General features: G+C 43.6%; 1 long non-coding RNA gene across 1 annotated transcript in view; it reads left to right on the forward strand.

Annotated features, from left to right (window-relative positions):
- LOC133240372 (uncharacterized) overlaps positions 1-16,102 on the forward strand; it is a 111,694-nt gene that overhangs the window by 55,546 nt on the left and 40,046 nt on the right. The window lies entirely within an intron of this gene.

A 16,102-nucleotide genomic window follows, 5' to 3' on the forward strand; every position in this document is an offset into this window, starting at 1 on the left:
ATATCAAACCTTAACAAATGTGTTTCTGTCCCAACTCACTTGACCTTTTCATAACATTTTATGCTATTGACATCCATTTCCATTTAAAATTGTCTCCTCTGTGGACTCGTACAACACTATGGCCTCCTCGTTCTCTTTCTGAGTCCCTGATCCTCAGAGATCCTTCAGTAGCAGCATAATAGGTAACTAGTAACATTTCTCAACTCTGATTCCTGGGCCGCCCTTCAATCGAGCACCTCTATCTCCACAGCCCTTTCAGTTAGGGCCTCCTCCTTGCTCACCTGTGATGCTGCCATCCTTTCTTTTTGAATTGTTTGTATTTAGCACTGGATCTTCCTTGTTTTCTGCAGACCTTCTATAGTAGCGAGCGGGGGCGGCTCTCTCATGGTGGTGCACATTGCAGCGTCTTGTCTCGTTGGGGAGCACAGGCTCCAGGGATGCGGGTTTCAGTAGCTGTAGCTCCTGACTTCTAGAGCTCGGGCTCAGTAGTGGTGGTGCAGGGGCCTAGTTGCTCCATGGCATGTGAAATCTTCCTGGACCAGGGACTGAACCCTTGTCCCCTGCATTCGCAGGTGGATTCTTATCCATTGCACCACCAGGGAAGTCCCTGCCATTTTTTCTGCTAGCTCTCTTTGCTTGCAGTTTTTTATGCTTCTTCAGTCTCTCCACCTGACTGCTTCCAGATCCTCCCAGGTCCCTGTTTGAACCGTCTCCATTGTTCCCCACTTGCCTGTAGATGGTCAGAAGAGGCCCTCCATTCGCTGTCCTTAGTGCCTGGCTCTTGGCACATTTTTTCCTTGATTCTCTCTGAATTTCCATCACTACACAGCTTGTGGATCCCATAGTGCACTGATTGTTTCACTTCTGCATGCTTTTGCACATGATATTAACTTTGCCTGAGATACTTGTCTTCCAACTTATCTGCCTGGGAATCTCCGATTGGTCTTTCAGAACCCTCTTCAGGCATCAGGTTCCCTTGGAAGCTTTCTGTAACACTCTTACCACCCTACTCTTGGCAGAACAAATCACTTTCAATTCTGTATTAATCTGTACATACTTTATATCATTCAGTGTCTTTATCTTATTTATTTACATACATGCTTTAAAAAAAAGAAACTGACAAAATGCCTTTGGGCAGGACCTGCACTGAGCCAGTCTTCGCCACACAGCAATGGTATGCAACTGGCTGATTCACAGTTTCTGGTCCTTCCTGTCCACTGAAGGTATTTGAGTTTCTCTCCAAACCTTAAATAAACTTTTAGTATATAAGCTTCAGGGCTTCCCTGGTAGCTCAGATGATAAAGAATTCACCTGCAATGTGGGAGACCTGGGTTCGATCCCTGTGTTGGGAAGATCTCCTGGAGAAGGGATAGGCTACCCACTCCAGTATTCTGGCCTGGAGAATTCCATGGACAGAGGAGCCTGGCAGGCTACAGTCCATGGGGTCTCAAAGAGTCAGGCACGACTGAGCGACTTTCGCTTTTTCTTTCATATAAGCTTTAGGGTAGTAACTTTGTGTCTTATTCACTATGCTTATCACATAGTAATTTTTCAGTGGTTGAATAGATGGGTAAAGGATGAACGAATCCATAGGGTTGTCTGGAAGCACCTCAGTTTTCACGTGTACAGTCTCTTGCCATTGCCGTAGCGCTGAACACTGAGATGCAAGTTAGGTGGGTTTCCTGTGGTCATCTCACCTCTTAGAGGCAAAACCTTAGACTGGAAAATGGATTTTCGTTGTAAATGACTCAGGCTAAGGCTCAACTTATTACAGCACTTGAACTGAATCACTTATCATTTCTTAGAGAGATTTGGAGTATGTTTCTTTTAAAACTTTGGCCAGTAACATGTCAAGATTTCAACATTGTATGCTAGTAGTCCTTAACATATAAATCTCAGCAAATTCAGGACAACTGAAGAACAAGTTATAGAAATCCTGTGGATTGGGAGAAGCTTTTTGTACCTCTTTCTGCACTACTGAGAGTGAATGAAACTGCATAGGAGGAGGGAGATAGAAAAACACAGGAAGAATGTGACGGAAAAGAGTAACAAAAAATAATAGAAACCATTGTTTTTTTCTTTCTCCTTCTAGCACCTCTCTGCCCCAACCTCCTAAGGTCTTTCTGATCTTCTTCCATAGCTTCTCAATTCTTGACGTTTTTTGTCTTTTTCTTCTCCACACATCCGTTGACTCTCTGCCTTTTTAGTTGTTCGTGTCTCTAAGCGTTCTCTGAGGGAGAAGTATATGAACTTAAACACAAAAAGAACACTTTCTATGGGGAACCTTTATGTTTTAGGGGCACTGGCCCATATCCCAGCCTCCTTCTGTTTGTTGGGCCTGGTAGAAGGTGGAAAATGCCAATTGTGGAAATGGGAAAAGTCATATCCTTCTGACTCCTGGACCCTAGGACTGATCTCTGGTGGCCTTGGCCTGCGGCAGCTTGAAGCAGGGTTTTGATTCCTGGCTAGAGATTGAGGTCAGGTTGTGGCAATGAGAAGGCCGAATCCTAGCCACTGACCAGTGGTCAGTGACAAGGCCCTGGCCCCTCGGCTTTGCAGAAAAGAATTCTCACAAAGATGGAAAGTCGTGAAACAAAGAGTTTATTAGGAGGATAGAGTACAGTGCGTGTGATAGACACATGGGGGGACTCAGAGGTGTGCCCTTGTGGTAGTTTAAATCAGTTATCTGGAGCATTTCTTCTGGGTTTTCTCTGGCCAATCATTTTGACTTGCTTGCTCCTGAGTCTGTATCTGTATCTCAGGACCCTTCTGTGTGTGCATGCTCATCTCTCAGCCAAGACAGATTCCAGTGAAGAGGCCTATGGGTAGCTTAGCATCATTCCATTTTGACCTCCAAGGAGCTTTCTAGTCAGGAAGGTCTCCTTGACTTTGAGAATGAGAAATATGTGGTCTCTTATCTCTTATTTGTGTGCAGGTTCCAGACAGTTGTCTTGTTCTCTCAATTGTCTTGCTATTGATATTTTGGAGTTTCTGTCCCCAGGAAACAAACTTCAATTGATCACACTGGGGGCGGGTGGGCCGGGGTTCATCTACCTCCTGTTTCAGGACCTCCTAAGCTCAGCCTATCTGACCATCCCAAACTTCAATTGATCACACTGGGGGCGGGTGGGCCGGGGTTCATCTACTTCCTGTTTCAGGACCTCCTAAGCTCAGCCTATCTGACCATCCCATCCAGGACTTTGTGTCTGGAGTGAGTGTCACAAAGAAGCAAGGACAGTCATGCCACTGCCATCAGTGGTGGCTTTGAGTGTCCCTGACAAGTTGCAGGGTCTCCCTAACCAGGCTTCTCTTGTTCCAGCCTCCCAGCTTCCCTTGATTTATGCTTATTTTCCAAACCTCCAACCTTTCCCTGAATTCCGTGAGCTGTTTGACATTCTTTCAGTTAACTCGTTCTTACTCAGGTTAGCAAGGTGGATTTCTTTTGTTTTCAACCAAGAACCTTGACTGGTAACCTCTCCTTATCAGCATAGAAAAGTACAGAGGAATATGCAGTCTTGTGATGCAAGTATCTTGCATCACTAGGCAAGAAGTATCTTGCCTAACTCCTCCTCACTATTTTATTCTTTCTTTTAAAAATTCTTCTTCTTGTCATTCTGTATCTATCAATACCTCCTTTCAGCTCCATTTCAATTCAAGCTAATGGATTAATCATGCCAGATGCTTCTGTTATATCTGAATCCTGAATAATCAGCTTTCTTCTGTATGGGATTGGCAAGTGTGAAAAATACTGGAAATCTCTTTACATAGAATACAAACACCTAGTATTTGATCGCCAGGGAATGTATTTCCATGACAACAGGATGCTTAGGATTTTAGACAAATAAAGGGATGCAAATGTACTTAAAATCATTTTTTTCTCCTATAGTATGGGCAATAAGCATACTTCTGATTTAATACCAGCCTGCAGAACTCATTTTAGAAGTCAAGAAAATGTACTTAATTATAAGGTATCTTACTCATTATGGATTTTCTAAGACAAAAGCAAATTTCTCTCTCTCCTTTCCTCCCTCTTTGCAGGGACAAAGCAAAGGTAGATGTTTTCAATTCTATCAAGACAGGAAAGATCTCTCCCTCTCTCTCTTTTTTGAAACAATTCATTTTCTCCATAAACAACATGAAACGAGTTTAGTACAAATAGTTTTCAGAGCAGTTATAATGAGACACGTTTTAGGATAAAGAATGTTTTTGACTCACAATCTGGTTGCTCCCTTTTGTTCCTACCCAAGTTTGCCTCGTTCCTGCCACAGCACAAAGAACCTTTACAATGACTCACTCACTATGTCTGCACAGCATTCAACCAGATTATTAGTGCTCTGGTAACTTTAATTACTGATCAACATTTTGCTGTGATAAAATAATAATAACTACTGTTATTGGACAAGGACTTACACATACACGATCTTAAATCCTCAAACACCCTCGCCAGGAGGAGTTAGTATCCCTTCTACATATGGAAAGATAATTTGCCCAAGGTCACAGAGAGTCAGAATGTGAACCCAGGTCTGTCACACTGAGAAGCCTGTGCCCGTTTCACCTTTCCATACTGCCACTACTTGCCTGATGTCTTCAGGAGAATTTTTTTCTTTTTTGAGATATGATTGACAAAAAAGATCATATTAGTTTCAGGTATACAGCATAGTGACTTAATATTTGTATTTACTGCAAAGTGGTCACCACCATACGTCAAGTGAAAAAAAAAGTCTAGTAGACCTCCATTGGGGTTCCAGGGTGGTACAGTGGTAAAAAATCTGCCTGCTAAGCAGGAGATGTGGGTTCGATCCCTGGATTGGGAAGATCCCCTGGAGAAGGAGATGGCAACCTACTCTAATATTCTTGCCTGGGAAATTCCACGGATAGAGGGGCCTTGCGGGCTAAGTCCATGGGATCACAAAAAAGAGTTGGACATGACTTAACGACTAAGACAAAAACAACAACAGCAACAAGAAGACATCCATCACCATGCATGCGTGGCAAGTTGCTTCATTTGTGTCTGACTCTATAGACTATAGCCTGCCAGGCTCCTCTGTCTGTGGGATTCTCCAGGCAGGAATACTGGAGTGGGTTGCTGTGTCCTCCTCCAGGGGATCTTCCTGGCTCAGAGATCGAACCTGCATCTCTTAAGTCTGCTGCATTAGCAGGCGGGTTCTTTACCACTAATGCCACCTAGGAAGCCCATCCATCACCATACATAGGTACAATTTTTTTTTTCTTGTGAGAAGAACTTTTTAAGATCTATTCTTGTAGCAACGTTCAAATATACATACAGTAGTGGTTACTATCAGAGAAGGCAATGGCACCCCACTCCAGTACTCTTGCCTGGAAAATCCCATGGACAGAGAAGCCTGGTAGGCTACAGTCCATGAGGTTGCTAAGAGTCGGACACGACTGAGCCACTTCACTTTGACTTTTCACTTTCATGTATTGGAGAAGGATATGGCAACCCACTCCAGTGTTCTTGCCTGGAGAGTCCCAGGGACGGGGGAGCCTGGTGGGTTGCTGTCTGTGGGTCGCACAGAGTCGGACACGACTGAAGTGACTTAGCAGCGGCAGCAGTGGTTCCTATAGTCTCCATCATGTATTCTATATCCCCTGGACTTATTGTATAACTGGAAATTTGTACTTTTTGACGGATTTCACCTGTGTTCCCCCAGCCCCCACTTGACCTCTGCCAACCACCAGTCTCTTCTCTATATTTATGAGCTTGGTTTCTATTCTCTGTATTTATGAGCTTGGTTTTTTCCAATTTTTTAGATTTCAGATATAATTGAAATCATATTGTATTTATTTTTCTCCATCTGACTCATTTCACTTAGCGTAATGCTGTCAAGCTCCATCAGTGTTGTCAAAACGGCAGGATTGCTTTCTTTTTTATAGTTGAATAATATTCCATTGTGAGTGTGTGAACTTTCTTTATCCATTCATCCATCAATGGACACTTGGGTTAGTTCCATATCTTGGCTATTGTAAACAGCGCTGCATTGAACATAGGTACAGATATCTTTTTGAGTTAGTGTTTTCATTGTTTTTCAGATACTTGCCCAGAAGTGGAATTGCTGGGTCACGCGGTAATTCTATTTTTAATTTTCTGAGGAACCCCTGTACTGTTGTCCATAGTGGCTGTACCGATTTACATTCCCACTAACAGTGCATGAAGGTTTCCTTTTCTCCACATCCTCAACAGCCCTTGTTATCTCTCGTCTTTTTGTTAATTAGCCATTCTGATAGGTGTTGAGGTGATATCTCATTGTGGTTTTGACTTGCATTTCCCTGATAAGTAGTGATGTTGACCACATTTTCATGTACTCATCAGTCATTTATATATTGTCTTTGGAAAACTGTCTATATAAACCTTTAGCCCATTTAAAAGTTGGATTGTTTGGTTTTTTTGCTGTTGAATTATGATTTTTTTGTGCATTTTGGATATTAAGCACTTATCAGGTATATGGTTTGCAAATATTTTCTCCTGTTCCTCGGACTGCCTTTTCTCTTGATGGCTTCCTTTGCTGTGCAGGAGAATTTATGACAGTAGGATAAGTTCCCTTTAACTAGTACTTACATTTTATCACTTAAAAAAAAAAAACAGACAAAAAACAAGGAAAATTTATAGTGCCTGGAAAGCTAGAGAAATTAAGTCTTTGGAGCCTTTTGCTCTTACTAGTTCCTACCGGCTACACAGCAGCAAAGAAATAAAAGCAACAATGCCTTGAAATTAAGACTGCCTCCTTCCTTGGTCAAGATAGTAGAGCAGACATTTGCAAAAAGCCAATAGGCTCTGAATGATTTCTGATGAATCAGTCACCATTCACCATTCATTAGCAATACCATTAAAAACAACCAGTGTTGTTGAGGTTCTTCGTATGTTGCAAGGGACTTGTGTCTGAGGCGTAGGGTGCCTTTAAGTTGCCCCTGGAGTGATAGATGCCACATTTGAAGGTAGAGTAATAGAAATAGGCTCAGGCAACAGGCAATGCAGTAGACAACAATTCTGAATCTGGTTTCCTAACTCACTTTCTGTCCCGACTGTTTGGTTGCCAACTCAGCTTGGCTTCTGGGTTATTGCTTTCAGGAGCCTCCCAGGGTCCTCATGGGATCACGCAGGCCTGTGGCCCTGCCTCTGGACTGTGATCCTGGATCCTTCGTGTAGCATCATCCCTCATCCGTCCCTCCTGGTTTGGACCCCTGCCCAACCTGTACACAGAAGGGGCAGCCCTCCATTTGAATATCTGATTTGGTTTTTGCACGGAGTTCATTCTCGTTTATGACTTGGTAAGCTGTGAACTTTAGCACTGTTTTGGATGATCCAGAGGTAGTTAAATCATCTAGTAATAAAAATCTTTTTATTTAAACTTGTTGGTACAATTGTGGGCCCAGCTTATAAACATTGTATCTGGGTACAAGTTTCCCATGAGTCAGCCTTCACTCTTCACCCCAGATACCCACACATTTTATGCTTCTGTGAACAACAACAACAAAAAACACTTCTCTTTTCTCGTGGAGCAGAGGAAGTGGATTTGGAGAAACAAGAATGAGATTGGAGACTATTGTGTCAAGTGGGAACCTTCCTTCCTTAGAGAAGGAGTTAGTGACTAACTTTGGACAAGGGTGGGGCTGTGTGGTGAGGACTGAACAGGGTTTCTAGCAGGATGCTCTCTTTTGGTGTCTGTGCTGGGAATGGAGGCCTATTGGTCCTGAGCAAGGTGGGAGCGAGGGGGACTGCTGGAGCCCTGAGACATTGGTGGGCACTGGGAGCTGCCTGGATTACAAATTTGAGCATGAAGCAGCAGGTAGCATCCTGGAGCATGAAGGACGGTGTCACAGGTCTCATATCAGCACCTCTGCTCACAAACCATAAGACATTTTCCTCTGTTTTACCTCTCCATATATAATAACATCACCACAATCATAACACGTTGGTAACATTTATGGAGCATTTTACTTTGTACCAGAGACTTTTTTGAAGTGCTTTATGTGGATGATCTCCTTTCTACCATTTGTGGTTGATAAAACCATCACCCCTCCTTTCCTGATGAAGAAATATAAAGCGAAAGTAAAGTGAAAGTGAAGTCGCTCAGTCGTGTCCAACTCTTTGTGACCCTATGGACTGTAGCCTACCAGGCTCCTCCATCCATGGGATTTTCCAGGCAAGAGTCCTGGAGTGGGGTGCCATTGCCTTCTCCAGAGGATCTTCCCGACCCAGGGACCAAAGCCCGGTCTCCTGCATTGTAGGCAGATGCTTTCCCGTCTGAGCTACCAGGAAAATATAAAGGTTAAGTATAATGCCCAAGGTCACATAACTAGTACAGCAGGATGTAAGCTACGTAAAAGCGTGTAAGCACGTGGAACGCTGTTCTCTGCTTCCAATACCTTAAAATGTGGGACTAGTTTGGAAAAATAGTTTCACTCTTGGCTAAGGAGTTGTTGATGCAATCTCGAAGGCTGCAGAGAGGCCTTATCTGGAGTTCAAGTGCCCACTGTGGCCCACATGGAGTCTTGAGTAGCATTCCAGGTTCTCCTTAGTCAGTAGCTCTTTCCATCTTTGCCTCCTGCTCCTTCTGCTCAAGTTCTGACCAGAACAAACTTTGTTCATGCTTCTGGGTGCCTTGATCCTTCTAGCTTCTTGGTTCGTTTTGCTTGGCCTCTTTTCTTCACAACATTAAAATCTTTCTTATTTTTCAAATCCCAACGCAAATGCTGCTCTTTCACCAAGCATTCATTCATTCAATTTATTAAGTACCTAAAATATGTGAAGACTCTCATCTAGGCCTAGTTCACTGGCTCAGGAGTAATCCTGAGATCATGATTGTAATGATAATGTAGTAATACAATCAGCAATGGTAGCCAACACATGTAGGATTTATCGTGTGTCAGGGCTGTGTTGTGCTTTATTCATATATACTTATTTATTATATAACACTCGCCATATTGTCTTATGTTCTATTTATAGGCATGTCTTGGTTTTCTGATAAGATTCTGGAGTCCATGTATCCCAGCTCTCACTCCTTCTTCCTTTTGCTGCATAGCTGTATCTAGGACATACCTAGATATAGATGCCTAGGATAGTGACTTGGACATAGTGTGAATTAAATTGCATTGGAGATGAATTTGATGTATATCCATATTCATCTGCATCCACACACCACCTTAATCCCCTCATAGAGATTTCCAATGTCTCTTGAAATGTCAGAAGACCCAGCTTACAGTTTCTGGGCCTGCATTCTTGCCTTTTAATATTTTGTTACAGCTAGCAAACCAGAGTGGTTTTGGTTGGGGCGCCTGCTGTCCAGTTTCCCCCAGTTCCTACTACTCTGTAATGCCTGTACCAAGCCCTGTAGCACTGGATTTTTGACTCTTGTGAAGCTAAAGGAGAATTTAGATTCCAGCTACAGGTTGGCCCCCTCAGGGTAGAAAGAGTGGCAGCCATTATAAATGTAGACATGTAGGCTCTCTATTGGAGAAGGAAATGGCAACCCACTCCAGTGTTCTTGCCTGGAAAATCCCAGGGACGGAGGAGCCTGGTGGGCTGCTGTCTATGGGGTCGCACAGAGTCGGACACGACTGAATCGACTTAGCAGCAGCAGCAGCAGCAGTAGCAGCAGCAGCAGCAGGCTCTCTATTCTGTTACTGTTCCACCAGCAGGATCTTTGTTTCAGAAAGATGGCTCATTTTTGAGCACCAGTTTGGCAGGGGCTGGGCTGTGTTTGAGTGATACAAAGAGTCATTTGAAGCTCTGATGCTGTGACACATGCCAGATGACTTTAACAGCGTTCCCATCACATGGCCTTGGCACAAGATGGAAAAATACCACGACGAACCTGACAGTAACAAAGCTCTGACAAGAGGCTGTGGAGGGGGAGTTGAGCTCTAAAGAGCTTCTCAGCACGTCTGCACTGGGGGTGGAAGCCCGTCAGCCCTCCCAGAAAAATGACATCTTTTTGATGTTTGACAATGAGTCACTGAAGATGCTGCTGTTTTTCCTTGGCATTCATGGCATTCACAGATATGTGGCCTAAGCCATACTGGGCTGTGCTTCTTTCCAAGCCTCATTCATTTATTCAACAAATGCGGAGTTCCTACAATAGTACCAGGCTTGCGCTAAAGGCTTTGGGCATAGCAGTGAATAAGGAGAACAGTAAATGAGTGTACAAATAAACAAAATGGACGATTCTAGTGATAAATGCTGTGAAGGGAATAAATAAAGTGATGTGACAGAGAATACTGCGGGGTGGGTGTCAGGCTGCTTTGGAGAGGGTGTGCAGGGAAGGCCTGAGGAGGGGGCATTTGGAGATTGAGATGACAGTTCCCCTGGCAGAGGGTAAGTACAAATGGGAATGAGATGAGGAGGAACTTGGCATTGTTTGAGGAACAGAGAGGAAGCCAGTATGGTTAGAACTGTGCTATGCGGAGCACCAGTCTGCCGCAAGATAAGGAACTTGCACCAGATTGTAAGCCTGTGCACCATTTCCTTCTCAAGAAAAGACTTACTATATTAAAAAAAAAAAAAGTCAACTACAGTGAAGAACATGCTTATTAACATAGTTAATTTAAAATTTGGATCGGGTTTTTTTTTTTTTTTTCTGTGGTATCTCATTGCAACAGGCAACAAAAAAATCCTCAGACTAAGACCACTCCATGGACTCTGCTTTGTCACCGGTCTGGAGTGTAGTGAGAGAGTAGGGCAGGATGGGAGGGTGTGGTTATAGAGGTGGGCAGAGCCACATCTGGCCCAGGTGGACAAGCAGAGAATAATTCTTTGCTAAAATCCAGTAAAATGTAGGTTAAAAAAAAAAAAAAAGTCAAGAGACTCTTTCAGATAGTTAATCAGAATTTCAGGATTTGCAATATTCCTTAAAGAACAACCCAGCTCTATTGAGGTGGGGCTGGAAAAGTCATCCATTAGCTGACTCAGGAATTCAGGTACTTGCTTATGCACACCAGCTTCAGACTGTGTAGATCAGAATCACATCTCAGTAGACGCATAGAGCATGATCCAGATACGTGTTCATTCTGCAAATGCCAAGAGTCAGAGGCTGAGATTGAAGACCGTTGGGCCACAGGCATGTTTTGTTTGGTCTATGTAACTGTTGTGGTTGTTTAGCTGCTCAGTTGTGTCCAACTGTTTTGCGACCCCATGGACTGTGGCCCGCCAGGCTCCTCTGTCCATGGAATTCTCCAGGCAAGAATACTGGAGTGGGTTGCCATTCCCTTCTCCAGGGGATCTTCCTGACCCAGGGATTGAACCCATGTCTTCTGCTTGGCAGGCGGATTCTTTACCACTGAGCCACCTTGGAAGCCCAATCTATATAATAGTATTGGGTAAAAAATAGAATTAACTGACAACATTAAAAAAAACCTTGAGTATCTTGCAGAGCTGAGCTTGTACTCCCACAAGGAAGACCCTTAGAAGGGGACTGGGCTTACCCAGTGCCCGTCACCCCTTCATCTTCTATGTGACTTGTATATTAATAGTGGATAATGTTATAGTAACAAATGGCTGAAGAATCTCAGAGGCTGACTAAAAAGGTTTATTTCTGACTCACACTGCATGCCCACTGTGGGTCGACCGAGGTTCTGCCCCACATCATCTTCACTCTAGCACCAGGCCAGGGAGCAGAGGTAGGAGGAAAGGGAGGATGAAGAAAAGTACACAGCCTACCCACGTGGCCTTGAATAGGTTAAGGTTTCTCAGGCTTTTCCTTAGATACTCTTTATTTACTTGCTTTCAGCCCCACCTTGCAAGGCCCACCGACTGTGGTAGCTGTGCCTCCAGGCTGTGAGGCAGCTCCAGCTCTGCTCGTCACTGTGCTCGGGTGCTGACTCCAGTGGGTGGAGTGTGTGTGTGCCCAGACTGAGCCATCGGTGCATCTCACAGCATCACTGGAGTCTGGTGAGACAACTATAAAGAACAATAAGTGAGGCCTGTGCAGCTGCACCCTGCTCTGCCCTTGGGACTGTGGAAAACACAGTCCTTGTTCTTGAAGTGCAGGGTGTTCAGAGGAACAACCAAGGATGTAGACTTGAATGCTGGGTGCTCGTGGGGTGCTCATTTAGTTCACCTGAGCTGCCGGGGTGAGTTGGCATCAGCAGGGGAGGCTTTGTGAGGAGGTCAGAATTAGGAGGGACTTACCCATGGACGGAGGAGCCTGGTAGGCTACAGTCCATGGGGTCGCAAAGAGTCGGACACGACTGAGCGACTTCACTTCACTTTCACTTTAACATAAGGAAGGTGAAGAACACCGAGCACGCGTTGTAAGTTTCAACTGTCTTCACCTAAATCTAGAATCTTTGGAAGCAAGACAGCTTGTATTATCTTGTGGAGTTGTTTAAATGCCTTTGAAATGTTTTAAAGTTTTCTAATGAAATTGACACTTCTGTTAGGCTTCGGTTTCCCCTCACTGTGAAGAGCAGGTGTTCTTTGGAAGCATGGGAGCTACCCTCAGAAGCATGGGTGGTTCCTCTGCTTCCTTCATGGCTTGCCTTGTTCTCCAGCACATAGTGCTGAGGACAGGCTGTAGCAGTTTTGTTTCCACAAGTCATTCCAGGGTTTCCTGTCCTTAAGAGCCCTAGATTTAGATTTCATGGAGAAGCTGTTTATGTCCTCCTCATTCTGAAGGCAGTGGGCAGGAAATTGATGTATCCTGTCCCCAGGAAAGCACTTGAAAAGTGGCAGGTGGCGAATACATGTTGTTGAATGAGATGGATGGATGGATCTGGAGAGCCTCATGATTCATTTTCCTCTTCCCAGTCACTCATTCCTTGATTCCATCTTCTTATTGGCCCCAAAAGAGGCAGGATGAAAATGAGGTAGATGTTTGACTTGCTGTAGAGAAGGAAGAATTTAAACAGGATCGCATCAGTTCACCTTCTTGAATAAGTAGATTGAGTCTGAGAAGCCACAGGGAAAGGAAGGACTGTGCTGAACAGTAAAACACAAGCTTGTCCAAAGGCAGAGGGGTGTTTCTGCTCTGCGGGGTTATTGTCCGCAGGCATTTCAGAAACAGCACTGCCATCTCTTCGGAATTTTAAAAAGAGGACCAACTCCACTTTTCATCTACTAGCTCCTGATATTGAAAAGATCTTGGCTTTTTTTTTTCCCCCCAAGCTTTTTGTGGTCCAAACAAAACATTGCTGTAGGCTAGATTTGGTCCAGAACTTTCTTGAGTGTCATTTCTGGGCCTCTGGTCTTTTACAAGCCTAATACTCAACAACATGGGGGTGGAAATCTTGAGGGAGTCAGACTTCTAAACATTTTTGTTTTAAAGAGAGGAGACTCGGCTGACTTTTTTCATAGAGATGATGGCTCATGATGGGTTCTCCACTCTCTCGAGTGGTTTCCAGTGGCCTGTCAGTGATGAACATGGGGACTATAGCCCAGGGCCATGGGAAAGATGCTTGATTCAGCAGTGTGACTGATATGCTGTTTGCTTATGAGCTAAAACCCAGTTATTTAAGAGTTTGTGACTAACATGGGGATTATGCAACTGGACAGGGCTGCTGCGGGACGGTGACACAGTCAGTCCATGTTAGGATCAACAACAGTTCTTTCCTTTGATTCACCAGTTGCTTGTGCCTGTAAAGAAAGTGGGGCACGAGGTTGTTCCCAGAGTAACACTTCCCATTTACTATTCTTTGCCTTCTGGCATCTGTTGATTGGCTCATTTATATACTCAAGGCATGTTTATTGAGCACCTCTCTGCGAGGTGTCAGGCAGGATCCTAGGTTCTGTGGATACAGCAGAGAACAAAACAAAGCCCCTCCCTTCAGATTGTGTGCAGTGTGGTGTGAGGACCTCGTGGTGTGCCTCACAGGCTGGAACTCTTGAAAAGCTGCCAAGTCATCATTCCCTCCCAGCGGTCAGAATTACACCCTTGCCTGAGTTAGATGTTGGGAGAAAGGTGACAGTTGAGGATGGCAGGAAAAATTAGGTAAGGAGATCACTTGTTTTTCTGGGATGTCAGCAAGATGTTCCAAAGTGGTCCTGGGAAAAAGTCTAATAGTTCTTGCTTCTGGGGTACCTCCTGTGGCCTAGTGGTTCCTCTCACTCCTTTAGAACCATCTGAGGATATTCATCTCTACTGTGCTTTGGAACTCCTTGGGAATCGGCAAGGAGTCTGAGGATGTCCTTTGCAAATGCACCCCTCAGGATGTTTATTCCTTAACTCAGGAAGCACCAAGGAATAAAGAATAAAATTTCTTCATCTAGTTGTCCCTACTGTTCATAACTATCAGTCATCGAGTGTGGCAGCTATAATGATGAATTTCTTTTTGCTCTGTGTTGAACTGTCTGCTTTTAATTGTTTAAAAAGTGAAAGCTATTGGGCCTGTTACTAAGAATGCTCATCAGAGTCCACTGTTCTATTTTTTATTTTGTATTTATGCATGGTTAGCCAGATAACATTTTGTCTCTGTTATTGAAAGAACTCAAATCCCAACGCTGGAAATATTTACTTCTGGACTGTTGGATCATTAATTCATGAGAGAGAAGCAAGGCCATGTGACTTGGAAACCACATACCTTTTAATGTGCCAGGGCCTCTTTAACAAATGAAGAATACCCAGAGTCATCCAGATAGGAGGTTAGCATTTAGATCACTGGCTTCTTCAGAGACTCACAGGATGAGTTATCTTCCCTGTGAGTTTTATTTCTGGGCTGCTCACATATCCCTGTCATACAGCCGAACATGACCTGATACTCATGATAATAATAAAGGCAAGCAAACACCTTTTGTTTGTTTGTTTGTTTATTTGCCCTGGAAAAAAACATGTCTTGATGGGACCCTAGGATGATACCAAAATGAATATGATGGAACATCAGGATGCCAAGGCAGAATTTCTTAATAGAAGGCTGGCTCCTTACGTGTTCAGTAGATCCCTCTTAGAAATGGTGAAATAACCCTGCACAGTATAGTGTGCCATAACTTGGCAATACAATAATATACATTTAAATTTAAGAAACTCAGGGATTTGGTAGGAATATAAAATTGAAAAACAGCAAATATCAGGAATCTATCAGTCACAGTTCATTTTTCTTTTACAGCAATATAAATCAAGGAAAAGCTAAAATACATTTTTATAAGCCAGCAGGCTGAAGACTGTATATGACGTATGCCCGCATTCAATCCATGCATACATATATAAATATATACATAGACACATATATATGCAAGTAAAATCTTGATTATCCTACTTTGGATACTTCTTTTTTTGAGTAAATTTATGAACTTCTGCTTGACCTGAAGTTTAGCCCATCACATGTCTCTAAAGTCAAGTTTTCAGGTATACAAACATAATGTAACAGCCATTTAATACGCAGATAAGTACACTTCATTGGATTTCTAGTTTAGGATAAATATCTGTCAAGGACTGTGAGTCAGAAATTCATAACACTTAAATGGGAAGCTAGGATACTTTGGTTTTACAAAGATAGGCTTTGGGGGCAAGTTTCAGGGGTCTTGGTTTGCTCATGGTAGATGATTTTGGTGCAGGGGTAAGTGTGCCAAATAAATACCTTTTTATTTGGGATACTATGCAAATGCAGTCTGGCCTCAATCTTTATGCACAGTGATTCCCGATACATGTGTTCTGCATTTATATTGAAACCCAATTGGGAACAACATCCCCTTTGGCAATAATCCTAAATAACAGGCAGCCTGTGACACTGCTGAATGGCTCTAAGCACCCACTGAATATTTATACAGGGACTATTACTATCAAAGATAGTATCTACTCACAAAGTAGTTATGAGCACTGAGTTAATGAAGGCAACATACTTATCTGGCATATCGTGAGTGTCCCAGTTTTAGCAATGATGACCCTAGTTGCTGCTACCACCACTACTGTATGCCAGGCTCTGGACTAGGATAAGAATTAAAGCAGCCACGGTCTCTGCCCTTGTTGAGCTTGTCATGCAGCATCTGATCACAGACTCCAGCTCCTACGAGGCCAGTCAGGGCTCGTGGCCTAAGAAGCAGGGCTGGGACTGTGGTTCCTGGAGACCACAGGCCTGGCTGGAGAGGGCAGGGGCAGCAGCTTGCTGCAATGAGGCCTGTGGTTACAAATCATGCTTTTCCAGAGAAGTTAGAAAT

Source organism: Bos javanicus, chromosome 28 (assembly GCF_032452875.1).
Source record: "Bos javanicus breed banteng chromosome 28, ARS-OSU_banteng_1.0, whole genome shotgun sequence".
Classification (NCBI taxonomy): Eukaryota; Metazoa; Chordata; class Mammalia; order Artiodactyla; family Bovidae; genus Bos; species Bos javanicus.